The 22,133-nt window shown below is 50.0% G+C and overlaps 1 protein-coding gene across 17 annotated transcripts in view; it reads left to right on the top strand.

The window, feature by feature from the left end:
* eys (eyes shut homolog) overlaps window positions 1–22,133 on the top strand; it is a 3,376,609-nt gene that overhangs the window by 873,497 nt on the left and 2,480,979 nt on the right. Inside the window, exon 1 of one of the 17 annotated variants that reach the window (XM_038800717.1) lies at window positions 3,551–3,569. The exons of the other annotated variants lie outside the window; for them this stretch is intronic. The gene's annotated coding sequence lies outside the window, so the exon portion shown is untranslated. Of the gene's footprint in view, window positions 1–3,550; window positions 3,570–22,133 lie in introns of those variants that run through there. 17 annotated transcript variants of the gene reach the window in all.

The raw sequence follows: 22,133 nt of genomic DNA on the forward strand, positions 1-22,133 counted from the left end.
GATCTCATCATGGCTCATCTTCACCGTCCAGTCTGTTCTCCATAACCCTTGGAACCATTACTAATTAAAAATCTGTTTAAATCCTTCTTAAATTTACTCACTGCCCAGAATCCACTGCACACTGTGGTAGCGAATTCCACAGATTCACAACCCTTTCAGAGAATTAGTTTCTCCTCACCGGTTTTAAATTTGCTACTCCTTATCCTGAGGCTATGACTTCTCGTTCTAGAATGGTCCTTAAATTTTAAAAAACCGGACAGCACGGTGGCCTAGTGGTTAGCACAACCGCCTCACGGCGCTGAGGTCCCAGGTTCGATCCCGGCTCTGGGTCACTGTCCGTGTGGAATTTGCACATTCTCCCCGTGTCTGCGTGGGTTTCGCCCCCACAACCCAAAAATGTGCAGAGTAGGTGGATTGGCCGCGCTAAATTGCCCCTTAATTGGAAAAAATAATTGGGTAATCTAAATTTAAAAAAAATAAATAAAAAATACATTTTAAAAAACCTGCCCTTACTCGGTCCGTACCCCTCTATTTCCTCCCTATTCATGTATCCATCCAGATGCCTCTTGAATGTTGCTAATGTGCCTGCTTCCACCACATCCTCTGGTTAAAAACTTACCCCGCACATCTCCCTTAAACTCTCCCCCTCTCACCTTGAACCTGTGCCTCCTTGTAATGGACACTTCCACCCTTGGAAAAAGCCTCTGACTGTCCACCTGTCTATGCCTCTCATAATTTCGTAAACCTCCCTTCAGCCTCCGTCTTTCCAGTGAAAACAATCCTAGTTTATTCAACCTGCGTGATGCACTGAACCCCGCTGGTGGCATCAACAGGTTACACACCGCACACCAGCGGGAGCATGGAAATACATGTAAAGGGGTCATAATGATCCATTTACATCTGTTAAGTGGGCCTGGCGCCCTATTTTCCACCGTCCTGTGATTCACTGGTCATCGCGGCCGGGAATCACGTGGGATCAGTTCACTTGTGGTCACCACAATTGTGGCTCTGGCGTGGTGGACCTTGCAGTGGGCAAAGTGGGCAACCATTGCCTCCTTGGCCCACCGTGAAGTCCACCATGCCAGAGCCATGATAGTAAAACCGAAGCCCAACCTCCCCCTCACCCTGCACCGCACAGCAGCCCCCAATCACCGGATTACCTGGGTGTCCCCACCGCTTAGTATGTGGGTGACCTGGCCCTCCCAACCCGGGACCCCTGTAATAGGGAGACCCCTCCAGGGATTGCTGTGATAGGGGGACCCCCATAGCAGGAGGGAGGGGGGGGGGGGGGTCTCCAAAGAGTCAAGACATTTATTAATAATTTAGATGAGGGAGCTAAATGTAATATCTCCAAATCTGCAGGTGATACAAACCTGGGTGGGATGTGAGCTGTTAGGAGAATGCAGAGATGCTTCAAGTGTGATTTAGACCAATTGATAGAGTGGGCAAATGCAGTATAATGTGGATAAATGTGAGGTTAACCACTTTGGGAGCAAAAACATGAAAGCAAATTATTATCTGAATGGATAGGGGCTGGTTTAGCTCACTGAGCTAAATCGCTGGCTTTTAAAGCAGACCAAGTAGGCCAGCTGCACGGTTCGATTCCTGTACCAGCCTCCCCGGACAGGCGCCGGAATGTGGCAACTAGGGGCATTTCACAGTAACTTCATTGAAGCCTACTCGTGACAATAAGCGATTTTCATTTCATTTAGGGGCCTCACGGTAGCATGGTGGTTAACATCAATGCTTCACAGCTCCAGGGTCCCAGGTTCGATTCCCGGCTGGGTCACTGTCTGTGTGGAGTCTGCACGTCCTCCCCGTGTGTGCGTGGGTTTCCTCCGGGTGCTCCGGTTTCCTCCCACAGTCCAAAGATGTGCGGGTTAGGTGGATTGGCCATGCTAAATTGCCCGTAGTGTAAGGTTAATGGGGGGATTGTTGGGTTATGGGTATACGGGTTACGTGGGTTTAAGTGGGGTGATCATTGCTCGGCACAACATCGAGGGCCGAAGGGCCTGTTCTGTGCTGTACTGTTCTATGTTCTATGTTCTATGATATCAATTGTGAGAGGGTAATGTACAACGAGATCTGGATGTCCTTGTACACCAGACATTGAAGGTAAACATGCATGTGCTGCAGGTAGTAAAGAAGGAAAATGGTGTGCTGGCTTTTATAACGAGAGTACAGGAGCTGGGATGTGTTGCTGCAATTATACAGGGCCTCGGTAAGGCCACACCTGGAGTATTGTGTGCAGTTTTGGTGTCCTTATCTGAGGATGGATGCTCTTGCTGTAGAGGGAGCGCAGTGCAGGTTTACCAGACAGATTCTTGGGATGGTAGGACTGACGTATGAGGAAAGATTGAATCAGTGAGGATTATATTCGCTGGAGTTTAAGAGAATTTGGTGGGATCTCATAGAAACCTATAAAACTCTAACAGTTTTATAAAAGACTAAACAGGGTAGATGCAGTAAGGATGTTCCTGAAGGTGGGTGTGTCCAGAACCAGGGGTCGCAGTCTGAGGGTACGCGGTAGACTATTTAGGACTGAGATAAGGAGAAATCTCTTCATCTTGAGAGTGGTAAGCCTGATAAATTCTCCAGCACAGAAAGCAGTTAAGGCCAAAATATTGCGAGAGAGATTCTCTGATCCTGAGGCTAAGTGCTCCCAGGAGCAGCGATCCTGTACCCTACAGGGGGCCAGCATGGCAGTGGAGCGACTCACGCAGCTCCAGCTGCCGATACCATGGTCAAACGGGTGGTGCGGGTCTGTGCATACGTGCTGCGGCCATTGTGAATTTGCGCATGCGCGCTGTGACCGGCGCAAACTCGCGTATGCGCGCCGGTCCCTACGCAGCATGGCGTAGAGCTACAGGGTACTGGCGCGGAGTAAAAGAGGGCCTCACCAGGACAAGCCAGCTTGCCGATTGGTAGGCCCCGATCGTGGGCTAGGCCACGGTGGAGGCCCCCCCAGGTTCGGACCCCCCCTCCCTCCCCACCAGGCTGCCCCCCACGGGATGGACGCCGAGGTCCCGCCAGGTAGGACCAAATGTGAACGGCGTCGGCGGGACTCGGCCTATCTCGATGGTCACTTGGGTCATCTCGCGCGGAGAATCGCCGGGGGGGGGGGGGCGCATAGCGCGGGCATCGACCGCCGCTGCGCCGCGCCAATGGTGCCGATTCTCCAGTGACCGGAGAATCGGCGGACCGGCGTCGGGGAGGCGTTGCGTGAATCCGGCCCGGGGTCGGAGAATCCCGCCCTGTACGTTTTCAAGGAGTTGGGTATAGCACTTGTGGCTGAAGAGATCAAAGGATATGGGGAGGGGCTGGGGCCGGGGGAACAGGAACTGGTTACTGTGTTGGATGATCAGCCATGATCATAATGATCATGGAGCAGGCTCGAGGGGCTGAATGGACTACTCCTCCTATTTTCTATGTTTCATGTTAATTTAGTGGTGGTTGCAAATTTAAATATTGTCCCTCTGATTTTGGGTCCACTTTGTTAATTTGAATAGTGAATAGCAGTGTTCTCAGCACTAATCTCTGCGCAAAAACACCTCCCACTCTTTGCAAATGTGAGTAACTACCTTTAAATCCGACTCTCTGTTTTCGGATTTGTAGCTCGCTTGCTATCCATTTTTCTGCCTGCCGCTTGACCTCCATGCTCCAACCTTAGTTGTGGGTCTATTGTGTAATACTTTATTGATTGAAAGGCTTTTGAAATCCAAATCTGTCACATCCAATGTATCTGCTCTTCCTGCTAATTCTTCAAAGAATTCAGTCAGATTAGTGAAGCATGACATTTGCTTTTAAATTCCACAGGAATTATCCTTCTGGTTTCAGCTGCGTTTTTTTCTGTTATATTTTTGAGTGCAGAATTTATTATTTTCTTTGCATGGACATAAAGCTATCAGGTTCATGGTTCCCTGGACTTCTTCTGTCTCCCTTTTCAAATATAGGATTAACATTAGCTGTCAGTATTCACTTTTCTCATGATCTTTTATATATATATATGTAATAGTGCCTGTTATCTCTCCCCTAACTTCTTTTGGTTCGTGCTTTTGCAATCTATTGGGGCCAGGGCAGTTTATCCTCCCTATGTTTGATTGCTTTATCCATTATCTCCCCTCAATTTCTCTCTTAAATACCTTCATGCAGTTTTCTGATTTCTTCTCCTAATGCCATGCCCAGCTTGATAGCCTCCCTGGTAAATATTGAAGTAGGGCCACCATTCGATGGGCGCGATTCTCCCAAAAAGAAACAAAGTGTCCCCTTGCGAGCGCGTTTAGATGCGTGTTGCCCGGTGCACGCAGTGCCGAGAAACACATGGCTATTCAACGCGACTTGCATTGTATAAGGGGCCTGAACAGGGAACGCGCAGCCGAGGCCATTTATAGCCCCATTTTACGGACGCAGGGCATCCCCGGCCTGATCGCACGTGTGCAAAAAATGTCAGCTCGGCACCTTGGCTGTGCCAACCTGGCACCCTGCCACTGTCCATGCCAACTGGCAGTGCCACCTTGGCAATGTCAGACCGGCACCCAGGTGGTGCTGTCAGGGTGCCAAGCTGGCACTGCAAGGGTACCCAGGTGATACTAGCAGTGCCAGGGCAAAGGGCACGCAGCTGGGACCTCCAATCCCCTGGGAGGCCCCCACAAGTGCCTTCCGCTGTTTGTGGGGACCATTGCTGAATGGTGCTCACCAGAGGTCTTCAAGGCAAAGGGGATGAATCCCAAAGCCTCAGGTACCTCGGGAATCTGAGATTGGAGTCTGGCTAACAGCCTCGCTCTAATATACATATTTGCCAAAAGGTGACCCCGCCCACAATGGGTGGGATTTACATCGCAACATCTCACGGGATTGTGTTGGGTCTCGCGAGTTGTGGCGAACCAGGTAGATCCCGGGAGCGGAATCTGCCGGCCTTCATCGGCCACGCTGCGCCCACAGCAAACATAGAACAGTACAGCACAGGACAGGCCCTTCGGCCCTCGATGTTGTGCCGAGCAATGATCACCCTACTTAAACCCACGTAACCCGTATACCCGTAACCCAACAATCCCCCCATTAACCTTACACTACGGGCAATTTAGCATGGCCAATCCACCTAACTCGCACATCTTTGGACTGTGGGAGGAAACCGGAGCACCCGGAGGAAACCCACGCACACACGGGGAGGACGTGCAGACTCCACACAGACAGTGACCCAGCCGGGAATCGAACCTGGGACCCTGGAGCTGTGAAGCATTGATGCTAACCACCATGCTACCGTGAGGCCCCCAACAGCTTTTCTGGCGCAGTGTGGCCGTTATCTCGCGTCCAATATTTCTGTCAGTTTTCTGTGAGCTTAAATTGTGCATCCATGAGCGACCCTATCCATTTGTTATTTGTGTTACAAACAGGTGGAATGTAGATGGGACTGACTCTTACGTGATGTTGCATAGATCCCCTGTGGCAGCTTGACAGGCTCCAGTTGCAAAAACATTCTGGGAAGTAATCAGTTCCATGGAGAGAGAGACAGAGCTTTTCTAAGGCTAATGATCTGCAGAGAACGTCGCAATGACAACCTTGGATAATCGCACCTTTTGAACATGAAGTCTTCGCAATGCAGTGTTGGGGTGGTGCAGGATAGCACCTGATAGGCTTGCGTCTTCTGCCACGGCAATTTAGTTTTCTCATGCACTGCTGTTATTCCCCCTCCTCTAAGGATGGGGTGGACAGTTCTTTTTGAAGCCATGCATCCTCCTTCATACGTGTGTGGGAATAGTGAGGTGGGGCAGGGGGAGCATGGGATTGAGAGTTGGCATGGGGTGAAACCATGGCATTGTGCAGAGGACGAGGCGGGATCACGTGCAAGTCTCAGTGAGCAATCCTGCAAAAGAAATAAGTGGAAAGGATGGCCTTGAAGCCAGAAATCAGGAAGAAAACTCTCCACCACCTGATTTCTAATTGGATCAGTGACTGGGGAGCTGCTGACCAATTTGATCTGATTCTGGTTTTACCATAGTGAGCCAGCGATGCAAAAGTAAGCATTTGCTGGGCACAACACCTCTCGCGGAGGGATACACCTTTGGAAGTGAGGCCCATGGGTGTTGGGTCTTGTCAAAACAGCCAAACAAATTCAGCAAACCTGCGTGTCAGTCATTAATGTTGCACCCTTGTTTATTTTCTTCAGCACAATAACAATCTAATAACACTGATAGTCGCTAGCAAATTCAGAGCCAGAGGATACAACTTTGAACAGCAGAGTATTGTGTCATGAACATAAGCAATTTCCTGACTCGCACATCAGAGTCATCAAAGAGCATAGGCGGGGCAGGATTCGTGGACTTCCACAACAGCAAAACTGGTGCCACTCGTTGACTGATTCAGCTACTGTTAAGGGGCTAGCACCGGCACCATGTGGAACACAATCGATTCCAATGAGAAACGCTGCCGGATTCGCCGGGTCTGTGGATTGACTCCGGGGAGACTGGCAAGCAGCAGCCGCATATACACATTTAAACTTCCCAGCCAACGAGATGCCACTGGTAGCGCTGGAGCGCCCAGCCCGCTAATGGGTCGGTTGGGGCCAGTGGGCACCTAAGGGGTGGCGAGGGGAGGACACCCATACAATCTGTGGCCCTAGGTTCACAGTGGGCTGTCAGAGGCATGCGCAGCTGCCTGTCTGACTTGCCCGTCCACCCCCGACCCCACAGCCCACCTCCCCGCTACTCCCCACTGCCCTGGTAGAAGCCTCCGGCCAGCAGCACGACTGCCAATGTTGGACACTTTCCGTACCACCTCTCTCTCTCAGCAGCCACGCTGCCTCTTTCACCATTTTTAAAAGCCCAAGTCAACCTCACCGTCGGGCATTTCACCCAGAGGAAGCGGAGAATCGCGGAGGTCCCGGAGAATACCGGGTCAGGCCCGCGAAAGATATGCAAACGGTGTTTACTGTACATGCGTACTGGAAGGCATTGCCGGAGAATTATGATTTGGCATGAAACAGGCACCCGCCATGATTCCGGCGTCTGAACCGATTCTCAGCCCAGTCACGTTTCTCGATTCCGGTGTCGGCCGACGGAGAATCTTACCATATGTAGCTACAATCACTATCTACTACAGTTGACATGCAAAGTGTTTTTTCTGACAGCATTGGAAAAATATGACAGTTTTTAATCCAATTCCATATCGGAACTTGTTTCAGTCAGGACAAAGTCTCGGGAATTAGATACCAATCAGTCTGGATGTTGAATGATACTTGACATCTCAGAAACCACTTCTTGGTTGGGGGAACTGAAACACTCAGTCAAATAAGCAAAGGGAGGCTTTATATTGACATCGGCCAATGGATGCATCTTTTTTGAGTAGCAAGTTACCTGCAGTCAGTTCTCTAATCCATCGCACATCTTATTCTGGTCTCAGTTGTAACAATTATGTTCACATATCTTTTATCTGCCTAAGCCTCCGCTGGCAGTACATTATTTCCTTAGCTCTTATCTTCTGGGACTATTGACTTTCTACGGTTATGTGTTTTTTACTGCTAGCTTTTTTAGATGCACCTCCCTTCCTAATCTGTAATATCTCGTTCATCTAATATGCTCTGCTCTAATCAGCCTTGCCTTCAGCTTTCCTGCTTCCTTAATCCTCTGACTATAATTATCTCTGCTTTACTTCTGATTTTCCTGCCTTGGAGGGTCAGTTCCATCTCCGTTCCCTCTCCCAGCCACTAGTCATCATCTCACAGTCCTTAACCTCCTCTCTCTGCTTCTGGAAGATGTGTGCTTAACATCAGTCCCTCCCCATCGCAGCAAACACCAACCTGTCATGACAGCAATGGGGCGGCATGGTAGCACAGTGGCTACCACTGCTGCTTCACAGCGCCAGGGACCCAGTTTCGATTCCCGGCTTGGGTCACTGTCTGTGCTGAGTCTGCACGTTCTCCCGTGTCTGCGTGGGTTTCCTCCGGGCGCTCCATTTTCCTCCCACAAGTCCCGAAAGACGTGCTGTTAGATGAATTGGACATTCTGAATTCTCCCTCTGTGTCTGCAAACATTCTGCTGGAATGTGGCGACAAGGGGCTTTTCGCAGTAACTTCATTGCATTGTTAGCGTAAGCCTACTTGTGACACTAATAAGATTATTGTATTATTATTACTAAGGTTATAAGAAGCACGGTAGCATGGTGGTTAGCATAAATGCTTCACAGCTCCAGGGTCCCAGGTTCGGTTCCCGGCTGGGTCACTGTCTGTGCGGAGTCTGCACGTTCTCCCCGTGTGTGCGTGGGTTTCCTTCGGGTGCTCCGGTTTCCTCCCACAGTCCAAAGATGTGCGGGTTAGGTGGATTGGCCATGCACAACATCGAGGGCCGAAGGGCCTGTTCTGTGCTGTACTGTTCTATGTTCTATGTTCTAAGAGCAGGATTAGACCACTCGGCCCCTCAAGCTTGCTCTGCTATTCAATAAGATTATGGCTGATATTTGACCTCAATGTCACTTTTCCATCGAAACCTCGTGGGCCAGGATTGGGGGGGGGCGTACACCATAAATTTACGATTCCCATTCGATTTCTCTCAGCTTCCATTTTGACTGGTGAATGAAACGTCGTGTGTCGCAACACAGTGAGCACGCAAACTAATGTGTACTTCAGCCTGACACATGACCTGCCTCAGTTTTAAATCCCCTGAGACTGAGATATTCACCGAGTTGGGTGTATTCCTCAAGGCTGGATCCACAACATATTGTCTCAATACGGTCTATAAATTCTTCCTCATGGCTAACCTTGCCAATTTGATTTTCTAAATCCACATGAAAATTAAAGTCACACCTGATTCATGTACTGTCTTTTTTACATGCCCTCATTATCTCTGAATTATTCTCAATCCTGCAGTTTAGCTCCTATTCAGGAGGCCTGTATATTATTCCCGCTAGGGTCTTCTTCCCCTTGTTATTTCTTACATCCACCCATATGGATCCTACATCCTTCGATTCAAGAAAGTTTGGTGCTGTCATACTTATTTCATCTCGTACTTGATGTGTTGGTACTCTGGATCTGTGAAGACTGCATTTACCTGAGCAGTAACATAGACAGGCTACCAACACTTGTAGAAGTACAACTCTATTTTATTTAACTAAGAGCTGTTAAACATACCTGCACTGTGGGTCGACACTATGATAGATTGATTGAAGACCTATGCCTAACCTGACCAGCCTCTCCTGCTAGCACACGGTAGAGGTTTGTGCTACTGACTGCGGGCTCTGTCTGTCTCAGAGGCTGCATCCCGAATGGGCGGGAAAACTAGTGCCCTCTGGCTTTATAGTGACCGTGCCCTAACTGGTGATTAGCTGCTGTGTTGTGTGTGTTAATTGGTCTTGCAGTGTGTCAGTCAGTGTGTGTCTATGCACCATCATATACTGATGTGTATATTATGACAGTACTAACTAAGCTACCCCAGATCCTTTCCTTCCTGCCTGTCCTTACGAAAAGTCACATACCTCTGAATATTTAGTTTCTGACTTTGACCTTCTCGTAACTCTGTTTCTGCAATGACTACAAGGTCATCCCTATTAATAGGCGGCATAGTGGCATAGTGGTTAACATCGCTGCCTCACAGCGCCAGGGACACGGGTTGAATTCTAGCCTTGAGTCATTGTCTGTGTGGAGTTTGTAATTTCTCCCGGTGTCTGCGTGGGTTTCTTCTGGGTGCTCTGGTTTCCTCCCACAATCCAAAGATGTGCATGTTAGTTAGGTTAGCCATGCTAAAATTGTCCCTTTGTGCCCAGGGATGTGCAGGTTAGGATATGGAGTTACAGGAATAGGGCGGGGTGGATGGGTAGAGTGGGTAGAGTGCTCTTTCGAAGGGTATGTACAGACTAGATGGGCCTATTGGCCTCCTTCTGCACTATGTGATTCTATGCTATTCTATTCTCAATCTGTCTGTTAATTCATTTATTTTGTACAAAATACTATCTGCACTTGAGCCATTAATTTTCTATTTTTACCATTTTTTCCTCTTCAATCCTATTTACTGCTGTTTTTTTATGTTTGTACACTATGTCCTGTCCTGTCAAACTCTGGGTATAATTATCTAAATAACTGCCTTGTAATGGTGTCATATCCCTTTGTTTAGATAGCCTACAGATCACCACTCTAGAACCACTCCCTCTATTTAGTTTAAAGTCGTCGCTACTTCCCCAGTTATGCAGTTTGTATGAACATTGGATTGGATTGGATTGGTTTGTTTATTGTCGCGTGTACCGGGGTACAGTGAAAAGTATTTTTCTGCGAGCAGCTCAACAGATCATTAAGCACATGGAAAGAAAAGAGAATTTTTAAAAATACATAATCGGGTAACACACGTTATACAATGTAACTACATAAGCACCGGCATCGGGTGAAGCATATAGGGTGTAGTGTTGATGAGGGTCAGTCCATAAGAGGGTCATTTAGGAGTCTGGTAACAGCGGGGAAGACGTTTTTGAGTCTGTTCGTGCGTGTTCTCAGACTTTTTTATCTCCTGCCTGATGGAAGAAGTTGGAAGAATGAATAAACCGAGTGGGAGGGGTCTTTGATTATGCTGCAAGCTTTCCCCAGGCGGTGGAGATGGAGTCAATGGATGGGAAGCAGGTTTGTGTGATGGACTGGGCCATGTTCACGACTCTCTGAAGTTTCTTGCGGTCCTGGGCCTAGCAGTTGCCATACCAGGCTGTGATGCAGCCCGATAGGATGCTTTCTATGGTGCATCTGTAAAAGTTGGTTAGAGTTAATGTGGACATGCCAAATTTCCTTAGTTTCCTGAGGAAGTATAGATGCTGTTGTGCATTCTTGGTGGTAGCGTCGACGTGGGTGGACCAGGACTGATTTTTGGAGATGTGCACCCCTAGTACGGTTCAAATATAGACCGTCCCAACGTTATAGTCTCCACTTTTTCCAGTACTGATACCAGTGCACCACGAACCAAAAGTCACTTCCCCCACACTAGTCTTTGGCCACGTATTCATCTCTCTATTTTTATGTATCCTATGCCAATTTGCACACAGTTCAGCTAAGAATTCGAAGATTATAATCTTGGAGGATCTGTTGTTTAATTTAGTGCTTAGCTCCTCAAACTCTCCGTGCAGAAGCTCTGCCTTGTGCTACCTAGGTCATTAGTAGCTACATGGACCATGACAATGGGATCCTCCCCTCCCATTTCAAGTTCCCCTCCAGACTGGAGCAGATGTCTGAAACCCTGGCACTGAGCAGTATACACAACCATCTGGACGCTCGCTCATTGCTGCAGAGAACCGTCTCAATCCCCTCACTACCACTATATTCTTAGGTGCTGCCCCCCCCCCCCCCCTCCCCACTTGAGTGGCTTCCTGTACCATGATGCCCTCGTCAGTTAGCTCATCCAACTTGCAGCCCCCACCCTCATCCAAATGAGCTGAGGGAACCTTAAATCTTCTGGAAAATTGCAGAGGCTGACACTCCTGCCCTCTGGGTCTCCTTATCTTTCTCAGCTGCAGTCACACCTTCCTGTCCTTGACCACTTTCCAAACCAGAAGACCCTATCCAAGAGGTGTGACCATTGCTGAAACAAAGCATTCTGGTAAATCTCTCCCTCCCTGATGTGTTGCAGCCTCCAGCTCAATAACCCTGAGCCAAAGTTTCTCAATCCGCAGATATATACCTCAGATCTGCTTGCCCTAAATCATAACAGTAACCAGGAGCTCCCACAGGCTGTAACCTTGGCACATCACCTGTTCTGCCATCCTTAATGCATTTTAAATAATTACTTAATTAAATTATTTACTTACTTACTTATGGTGCTTTTAATATATATTATTAAATAACCACCAGGTTTTAAACCTTAGTGAAAGAGTTGAACTTACCAGATCCTCACAAAATAGCTAACTCCTTTTCCTGCTGTAGTATCATAGAATTTGTCGGGCAGAACAAAGCCATTCCGCCCATCAAGTCTACACCGGCCCCAAAGAGCACACTACCTGAGCCCACACCTCCACCCTATCCCTGCAACCCAGCAACCCCACCTAACTTGGACACTAAGGGGCAATTTTAATGTGACCAATCCACCGAACCTGCGCATCTTTGGACTGTGGGAGGAAACCGGAGCACCCGGAGGAAACCCATGTAGAGTAACAACAAATTCAAACTCCAAGCTTGTGCTCTGATCCTTGGTTTACTTCTCTTCCATTAAGTCTACTCAATTTTGGATTACTTGTATCACAGTCCTATATTGGCTCTTATTTTCCCTTATTGCAGGTGTAGGTTTTTCACACATTGTTCCTGACACTGAACACTTACCGGCCAATCAACTTACCAATTCCTTGTCACCTCACAGGTGTCTTTTCTGTCACCCCACTGCTGCATCACCACAGCTGAAATACTCACCAACTAACTATCCTCTTCTCTTGCAGCAGGACTAGACTACTTTCTGAAAAAGCTAGAATCCCAACTGTATTTTCTTTTGTGAGCCAATCATTTATCCACGCGAACATATAATCCTAAATCCATGAACCCTCATCTTGTACGACAATCTTCACTTGACATCTTATCGAATGCCTTTTAAAAATCCAACTGTATTGAATCCACTGAATCCCCTTTATCTTCCCAGCCAGATACATCCTTAAAAACGTCGACCAGATGTGTCAAAAAAACATTTCATTTTCCTAGAAGCGTGTTGAATCAGGCAAATTATATTCCCACTGCACTGCTGCCTTTACCTTTACATTTGCATATGCAGTTGCATTTGCTAACGCCCATCTACCAGAACTCTTAAAGGATGACAGGAATTCTCAAGCTCAAAAGTATTGCAACCACCATCTTTGCAGCCACCTCCTTCCGAACTCTAGGACTAATTTTATTTGTTTTTTTAGTCGTTCAGTGTCGCTGATTCGGCTAGCATTTAATGCCCAGCCCTAGTTGCCATTGAGAAGGTGGGCTGCCTTCTTGAACTGCTGCAGTCCCTGAGGTATTTGCACATTCACTGTATTGCTAATGAGGGACTTCCAAGATTTTAACCCAGTGACAGTGAGGGAACGGCGACATATTTTGCTTCCAAATTCAATCCCTCTCTCAGCTTCATGTGGTCTATCTCTAAAACGTCCCTTCCTTCACCTCTGTCTCTATTTCTGACGTTAAACTGAGCACCGATATGTTTACAATTTACAATGGAGTGCCTTGGAGGGTGAGCACAGTGAGAAGTCTTACAACACCAGGTTAATGTCCAACAAGTTTGTTTCGAATCATCTACATGGTACCAGTCGTGGGTTTGGCAAGTGCCACCTAAAGAGCTTTTGTGAATTCTTTCAGTGCATCTTGTAGGCGGTACAGACTGATTTCGCTGTCCCTCAGTTGATGGAGGGAGTGAATGTTTGTAGATGGGGTACCAATCACGTCCTGGATGGTGCACTCCCAATGGCTCCCCCTAAATTCTAACTACTTCCCATTTGAATTTACCTTCTCCCTGGCTGGATTTTGAAATGGACTTGATTTATGGCAGCAGGTGCCTATGAGTGGGTCTGGCCTGTTTCCCTTCGACAATCCAGCACTTGACAGCAGGCCCCAGGAATGCATTGCCCAGAATAGTTCTCGCTTGGTGTTAGTCGAACAGCTGGTTGAGACAGGAACAAAGACATTGAAAGATAAAAGAAGCAGAGTGGCAACCTGACTCTGATTGCCACTCAGTGGAACTTGAGGCCCTCAGCCTCACTATTCCAGCAATGTAAGTGGATTACAGGTCTCTGCAAGTATTATACTAAATTGCCTCTCCTCATTCTTCCCCCTTCTACGATTCTGAGTTCCAGACCTCCGGGTCCAACAATGCATCATTGGATTTCTGTGCATATACAGAGGAGTATCGCCAGCCATCTCAGATGGCCACATTGCGTTGGCAGGAGACACGGTGTGTGCGAATACTTCCGTATCATCCTCTGTCAAATTCTGTTTGGTAACATTTTTGTAAAGTCCCATTGTGCGATACTAAGTACAAGATGTTGTTAATCATTGTTCACTTATCCTTTAAAATTATATAGATTTGCTTTTTAAATATATTCAGTTGCCTGAACCTAAATATATTCATAAAAAATTGTTGTTCAAAGGAAGTAGGAAAATAAATCGGTTTTCTGCCATTAAATAGTAATTTGTTCATTAGGAGTCTGCAATAGAATAATAACTAATTGAATTTTTAATTTTCTCCGGATTTGTTGTAGATGCATGTTCCTATGATTATATACCTTTTGAAATGCGTTTCTCAAAAAAGAAAGTAACATGAAGAGAAATGCAAATAGAACTTTCAATTATACAGCTCGCCTTTGCCATCATTACTCTGTGAACAGGAGATGGAGTTTATTAATGAGAAATATTTCGGGAACATGGCTTACATCTCACAAGGAGGCAGATGGGAACAAGCAAATTTTATCTGTGTCTGAACTCAGTCGTTAATATATGTATTTGCGTAACAAATTACTTTTAATTATGAATATTGGTGAAAGGTTGCCTGTAATATCTGAAAGAAAAAATATCAACGTAATGGAATTATAATTTAAAAACTCCAAAGCTCAAAGATGAAGAGAACTTGAAAGGACGCAGCGAAAAAGCAAATTCTGATGCCTAATAGCTTTAAAGGGTTCATGAAGCTGATTCATATAATTGGACGTTATTTTTGCAGATGCAAGAAATTAAGATCATTTACGTCAGATTTCAGGCTGAAAGGATTTTAGTAGAATGTGCCAAAACAAATATAGAACTTTACTGTACTGTATTGGGTAACGCTGGTAGGATATTTTGTTCTGGTGTTACGACTTTGCTTTATTTTTGGTCATTTCATTGAAGGGATGTGGGCATCACTGGCTGGGCGAGACATTATCATCCATCCCTAATTGCCTTTGAGAAGGTGGTGGTTTGCAACCTTCTTGAACTGTTGCAGTCCATATGCAATCTGTTAGGGAGGGAGTTCCATGATTTGAAGGATATCCAAAGTCAGGATGGTGAGCGGCTTGGAGGGGCCCTTGCAGGTAGTGGTCTTTGCATGTCAGCAGCACGGTTCAAATCACGTACCAGCCTCCCCAAACAGGAGCCGGAATGTGGCGACTAGGGGCTTTTCACAGTAACTTCATTTGAAGCCTACTTGTGACAATAAGCGATTTTCATTTCATTTCTGGCCTTATCCATAGATGGTAGTGGTTTTGCTGAAGGTGGTGACTAATGCTGAGATTCGGTTCTCAAAATGGTATTGTCATCTTCATTCACGGGTAACTCTTTGTGCATGGGCTTTGACCGTCACTACCAACTGACCCTATCAAAGGGCTTATGTCAAACTGTATTTTGTGGTTTTCTCAAGAATATCTAATCAGCAGTGGTTATACATGGTGCACAATTGTTGGAGTAATTTGTCCCTCTATCGCCTTGATGTTGTGATCTGCCGTACCAAATGTGTTTCTGTCATAGCCTACACTGGCTCACTCAACAAGTTAATTCTAATTTCTTCTTGATTTACATTGCACATTGCTGTCCTATACTTTGTGGTTAGTTAGCAGGTTATGTGCTAGCCTGTCCAAAGAACAAAGAAAAGTACAGCACAGGAACAGGCCCTTTGACCCTCCACGCCCGTGCCGACCATGTTGCCCGACTAAACTACAATCTTCTACGCTTCCTGGGTCCGTATCTCTCTATTCCTATCCTACTCATGTATTTGTCAAGATGCCCCTTAAATGTCACTATCGTCCCTGCTTCCACCAACTCCTCCTCCAGCGAGTTCCAGGCACCCACTGCCCTCTTTGTAAAAAACTTGCCTCGTACATCTACTCTACCCCTCCCACCTCAAACCTATGCCCCCTAGTAATTGACCCCTCCACCCTGGGGAAATCCTCTGACTATCCACTCTGTCTATGCCCCTCATAATTTTGTAGAACTCTATCAGGTCGCCCCTCAACCTCCGTCGTTCCAGTGAGAACAAACCAAGTTTATTCAACCGCTTCTAAAGCCTCCATATCCTTCTGGTAGTGTGGCAACCAGAATTGGACACTATACTCCCAAGTGTGGTCTAACTAAGGTTCTATACAGCTGCAACATAACGTGCCAATTTTTATACTCAATGCCCCAGCCAATGAAGGCAAGCATGTCATATGCCTTCTTGACTACCTTCTCCACCTGTGTTGTCCCTTTCAGTGACCTGTGGACCTGTACACCTAGATCTCTCTGATTTTCAATACTCTTCAGGGTTCTACCATTCACTGTATATTCCCTACCTGCATTAGACCTTCCAAAATGCATTACCTCACATTTGTCCGGATTAAACTCCATCTGCCATCTCTCCGCCCAAGTCTCCAAATGATCTAAATCCTGCTGTATCCTTTGACAGTCCTCATCGCTATCCGCAATTCCACCAACCTTTGTGTCGTCTGCAAACTTACTAATCAGACCAGTTACATTTTCCTCCAAATCATTTGTATATACTACGAACAGCAAAGGCCCAGTACTGATCCCTGCGGAACACCACTAGTCACAGCCCTCCAATTAGAAAAGCACCCTTCCATTGCTACTCTCTGCCTTCAATGACCTAGCCAGTTCTGTATCCACCTTGCCAGCTCACCCCTGATCGCGTGTGACTTCACCTTTTGTACCAGTCTACCATGAGGGACCTTGTGAAAGGCCTTACTGAAGTCCATATAGACAACATCCACTGTCCTACCTGCATCAATCATCTTTGTGACCTTTTCAAAAAACTCTATCAAGTTAGTGAGACACGACCTCCCCTTCACAAAACCATGCTGCCTCTCACTAATACATCCATTTGCTCTAAATGGGAGTAGATCCTGCCTCGAAGAATTCTCTCCAGTAATTTCCCTACCACTGACGCAAGGCTCAACAGCCTGTAGTTCCCTGGATTATCCTTGCTACCCTTCTTAAACAAAGGAACAACATTGGCTATTCTCCAGTCCTCCGGGACCGGGGGCGGGATTCTCCGCAGACCGTCGTAACGCCGATTTCCGGCGAGAAAAATCGGTGTACATGACTCCGGCGTCGGGGCCTTCTTTTAGGCCGCTATTCTCCGTTCCCGGAGGGGCCAGCAGCTGACTGACGCGATACGCGTCAGTTTCACCAGCTGCGGAAGTGGTGAGACCCGGCGTTTTTTGGAGGAGGAGGAGGAGAGAGACAGACCCGGCATTTGGGGGGGAGACCTGGCATTTGGGGGGGGGACCCGGCATTTGGGGGGGGGGGGGGGGGGTTCCGGCATTTGGGGGGGGGTTCCGGCATTTGGGGGGGGGGGGTTGCGGCATCGGGGGGGGGGGGTTGCGGGCAGCGGCGTGCAGAGAGGGGGGGCGACGGATGGCCGGGGCCAACGCACCGTCGCCCCCCCCTCTGTACACCGCTGCCCCCTCCCCCAACCCCCCCCTCACCACTCCTACCCCCCTCCCCACCACCCCTACCCCCCTCCCCACCACCCCTACCCCCCTCCCCACCACCCCTACCCCCCTCCGCACCACCCCTACCCCCCTCCCCACCACCCCTACCCCCCTCCCCAACACCCCTACCCCCCTCCCCACCACCCCTACCCCCCTCCCCACCACCCCTACCCCCCTCCCCACCACCCCTATCCCCCTCCCCACCACCCCTACCCCCCTCCCACCACCCCTACCTCCCTCCCCACCACACCTACCTCCCTCCCCACCACCCCTACCTCCCTCCCCACCACCCCTACCTCCCTCCCCACCACCCCTACCTCCCTCCCCACCACACCTACCCCCCTCCAACGTCGCCCCCCATCTCTCGCAATGCCGCAACCCCCCCCCCCTCAACGCCGGGCCCCCCCCCCTCAACGCCGGGTCCCCCCCCCCTCAACGCCGGGTCCACCCCCCCCTCAACGCCGGGGTTCCGGCATTTGGGGGGGGGGGGGGGTTGCGGCATCGGGGGGGGTGCGGGCAGCGGCGTGCAGAGAGGGGGGGCGACGGATGGCCGGGGCCAACGCACCGTCGCCCCCCCCCTCTGTACGCCGCTGCCCCCTCCCCCAACCCCCCCCTCACCACTCCTACCCCCCTCCCCACCACCCCTACCCCCCTCCCCACCACCCCTACCCCCCTCCCCACCACCCCTACCTCCCTCCCCACCACACCTACCTCCCTCCCCACCACCCCTACCTCCCTCCCCACCACCCCTACCTCCCTCCCCACCACCCCTACCTCCCTCCCCACCACACCTACCCCCCTCCAACGCCGCCCCCCATCTCTCGCAATGCCGCAACCCCCCCCCTCAACGCCGGGTCCCCCCCCCTCAACGCCGGGTCCCCCCCTCAATGCCGGGTCCACCCCCCCTCAATGCCGGGTCCCCCCCCCCTCAACGGCGGGTCCCCCCCCCCAACGCCGGGTCCCCCCCCCTCAACGCCGGGCCCCCCCCCCCCCCTCAACGCCGGGTCCCCACCCCCCAACGCCGGGTCCCCCCCCCCCCTCAACGCCAGTACCCACACCCCGTCCCCCTCCCTCTGAAGGCAGGTACCCACACCCCCCCTCTCCTCCTCTCCCCCTTCCTTCCTCCGCCCCCCCTTCCTTCCTCCGTCCCCCCTTCTTCCTCCTCCCCCCCTTCCTTCCTCAGTCCCCCCCCTTCCTTCCTCCCCCCCTTCCTTCCTCCCCCCCCTTCCTTCCTCCCCCCCTTCCTTCCTCCCCCCTTCCTTCCTCCGTTAGTGGGGGGGGGGATGCGGCGTTAGTGGGGGGTGGGGGGGGTGCGGCGTTGGAGGGGGGTAGGGGTGGTGAAGGGGGTAGGGGTGGTGAGGGGGGGGTTGGGATAGGGGCAGCGGCGTGCAGAGGAGGGGGGGCGACTGATGCCCGGGGCCAACGCACCGTCGCCCCCCCTCTGCACGCAGCTGCCCCTACCCCAACCCCCTCCCCTCACCACCCCTACCCCCTTCACCACCCCTACCCCCCTCCAACGCCGCACCCCCCCCCACCCCCCACTAACGCCGCATCCCCCCCCCACTAACGGAGGAAGGAAGGGGGGGAGGAGGAAGGAGGGGGGGAGGAGGAAGGAGGGGGGGAGGAGGAAGGAGGGGGGGAGGAGGAAGGAAGGGGGGGGGGGTGTGTGGGTACCGGCCTTCAGAGGGAGGGGGACGGGGTGTGGGTACCGGCGTTGAGGGGGGGGACCCGGCGTTGAGAGGGGGGCGTTGCGGCGATGAGGGGGGGTTGCGGCGTTGAGGGTGGGGGTTTGCGGCGTTGCGAGAGATGGGGGGCGGCGTTGGAGGGAGGTAGGGGTGGTGAGGGGGGGGTGGTTGGGGGGGGTAGGGGGCAGCGGCTTACAGAGGGGGGGCGACGGTGCGTTGGCCCAGGGCATCCGTAGCCCCCCCTCTCTGCACGCCGCTGCCCCCAACCCCCCCCCCGATGCCGCAACCCCCTGGATGCCGCAACCCCACGGATGCCGCAACCCACCCCCCGATGCCGCAACCCCCCCCCCCCGGATGCCGCAACCCACCCCCCCCCCCGGATGCCGCAACCCACCCCCCGATGCCGCAACCCCCCCCCCGACCGCAACCCCCCCCCGATGCCGCAACCCACCCACCCCCGATGCTGCAACCCATCCCCCCCGATGCCGCAACCCATCCCCCCCGATGCCGCAACCCACCCCCCCGATGCCGCAACCCACCCCCCCCGATGCCGCAACCCACCCCCCCCCGATGCCGCAACCCACCCCCCCCGATGCCGCAACCCACCCCCTCCGATGCCGCAACCCACCCCCCCCGATGCCGCAACCCACCCCCCCCGATGCCGCAACCCACCCCCCCCGATGCCGCAACCCACCCCCCCCGATGCCGCAACCCACCCCCCCCCGATGCCGCAACCCACCCCCCCCCGATGCCGCAACCCACCCCCCGACACTGAACGGCGTCAACCATCATCAATGGTTGACGCCGTTTTAAAGCAACCCATGGCCACGTCGGCGGGACTTCGGCCCATCCGGGCCGGAGATTTGTGGAATCTAAAAATATAATTAAATCCCGCCGGCGCCAGCTGTTTTCAGAGGCTGCCGGCGGGATTTGCACAGCGCCGGTTTTTGGCCGGTCAGAGATTTAAAAACCCTGCGGGAGCGGGAATAACGCCGCTGCCGGCCGATTCTCCGACCCTGCGTGGGGTCGGAGAATCCCGCCCATCACCTGAAGACAGTGAGGATCCAAAGATTTTTGTCAAGGCCTCAGCAATTTCCTCTCTAGCCTCCTTCAGTATTCTGGGGTAGATCCCATCAGGCCCTGGAAACTTATCTACCTTAATATTTTTCAAGACGCCCAACACCTCGTCTTTCTGGATCTCAATGTGACCCAGGCTATCGACACACCCTTCTCCAGACTCAACATCCACCAATTCCTTCTCTTTGGTGAATACTGATGCAAAAATTCATTTAGTACCTCGCACATTTCCTCTGGCTCCACGGTGACCGGTAAATTCTACTAAGGTAAATTCCACTACGGTAAATTCCACTACGGTAAATTCCACTCGGAAAATTTCACTATAGGTAAATTTCACTGCGGTATATTCCACTAAAGTAAATTCCACTACAGTAAATGGTGGACACACTTCTTAACTAATTAGTCGTTAGTAAATGGTCTATAAAAAACTAAACTACTTGTTACACCCTTCTTAACTAATTAGTAAATGGTCTATAAAAAAACTAATTTCACTGGTGCTACTACTTTTTTCTATTCAGTTTAACTTTGAACTTTTAAACCCTCAACCATGGCAACATTTATAACATCAGAGAAGAACAAACTTAAGCTTTGCGACGAAGAGAATCATATATACGAAAAGAATGGAGTTAACAGTAGCAAAACAAAAATATATTGGCGTTGTGAGCGTTTTTACAAAGGTTGCCGGGCTAGACTACATACAACTTTCAACTCCAGTATACCAGAAGTTATTTTTTCAACGGGCTCCCATAATCACTCAGCAAGCAGTGCACACGTTAATGCCCGAAAGGCAGTTAATTCAATGAAAAGTGAAGTAATGAGAACGGGCATAGTATCTTCACGGGAAGTAATAGCTACTGCTGTACGAAATCTCGATGAAGCACAATCATTGTTGCAAACTATTCCTGGACTTTCACGTAACATAAGTACTTAAGTATTTTAATGTGTGAATAAAATGTGAGCTAAAATGTATTCATATTCTTTTATCTATTTTTATGTACTCGCCATCATTTTTATCTTAATGTGTGAATAAAATGTGAGCTAAAATGTATTCATATTAGAACATAGAACATAGAACAGTACAGCACAGAACAGGCCCTTCGGCCCTCAATGTTGTGCCGAGCCATGATCACCCTACTCAAACCCACATATCCACCCTATACCCGTAACCCAACAACTTGGGCCCACCCGTAACCTTATTCTTTATCTATCCCAAATTATTTATTATTTATTATTTTTTTTTAAGGTACTGTAGTGGAATTTACCTTAGTGGAATATGCCGTAGTGATTTTTACCTATGGTGAAATTTTCCGAGTGGAATTTACCGTAGTGGAATTTTCCTTAGTGGAATTTATCTAGAACCGGCTCCACACATAGATTCCCTTGCCTATCCTTCAGTGGGCGAACCCTTTCCTTGGCTACCGTCTTGCTTTTTATGTACGTGTAAAAAGCCTTGGGATTTTCCTTAACCCTATTTGCCAATGACTTTTCGTGACCTCTTTTAGCCCTCCTGACTCCTTGCTTAAGTTCCTTCCTACTTTCCTGATATTCCACACGGGCTTCGTCTGTTCCCAGCCTTCTAGCCCTGACAAATGCCTCCTTTTTCTTTTTGACGAGGCCTATAATATCTCTCGTTATCCAAGGTTCCTGAAATTTGCCGTATTTATCCTTCTTCCTCACAGGAACATGCCGATCCTGAATTCCTTTCAACTGACAAGCCTCCCACATGTCAGATCTTGATTTACCCTCACTACAAGAAAGATATGGGACTGGATTCTCCGTTAGGGAGTCGATGTTCTCCCGCCTGGAACCCGTTCACATCACCAGCAAGGGATCGGCGTTAAGATGGCGGTAAGGGCGGCGCCCAGCGCCGATCCTGATTTTGCCCTGACACCCGATTCTCCGTCCCATCGGGGAACGCATTCTAGGTATCCCGGGAACCCGAGGAGAATCCTGCCCGTGGTGTGGTGAAAATATGGGAATTTCATCACTTCA

Source organism: Scyliorhinus canicula, chromosome 6 (assembly GCF_902713615.1).
Source record: "Scyliorhinus canicula chromosome 6, sScyCan1.1, whole genome shotgun sequence".
Lineage (NCBI taxonomy): Eukaryota > Metazoa > Chordata > Chondrichthyes > Carcharhiniformes > Scyliorhinidae > Scyliorhinus > Scyliorhinus canicula.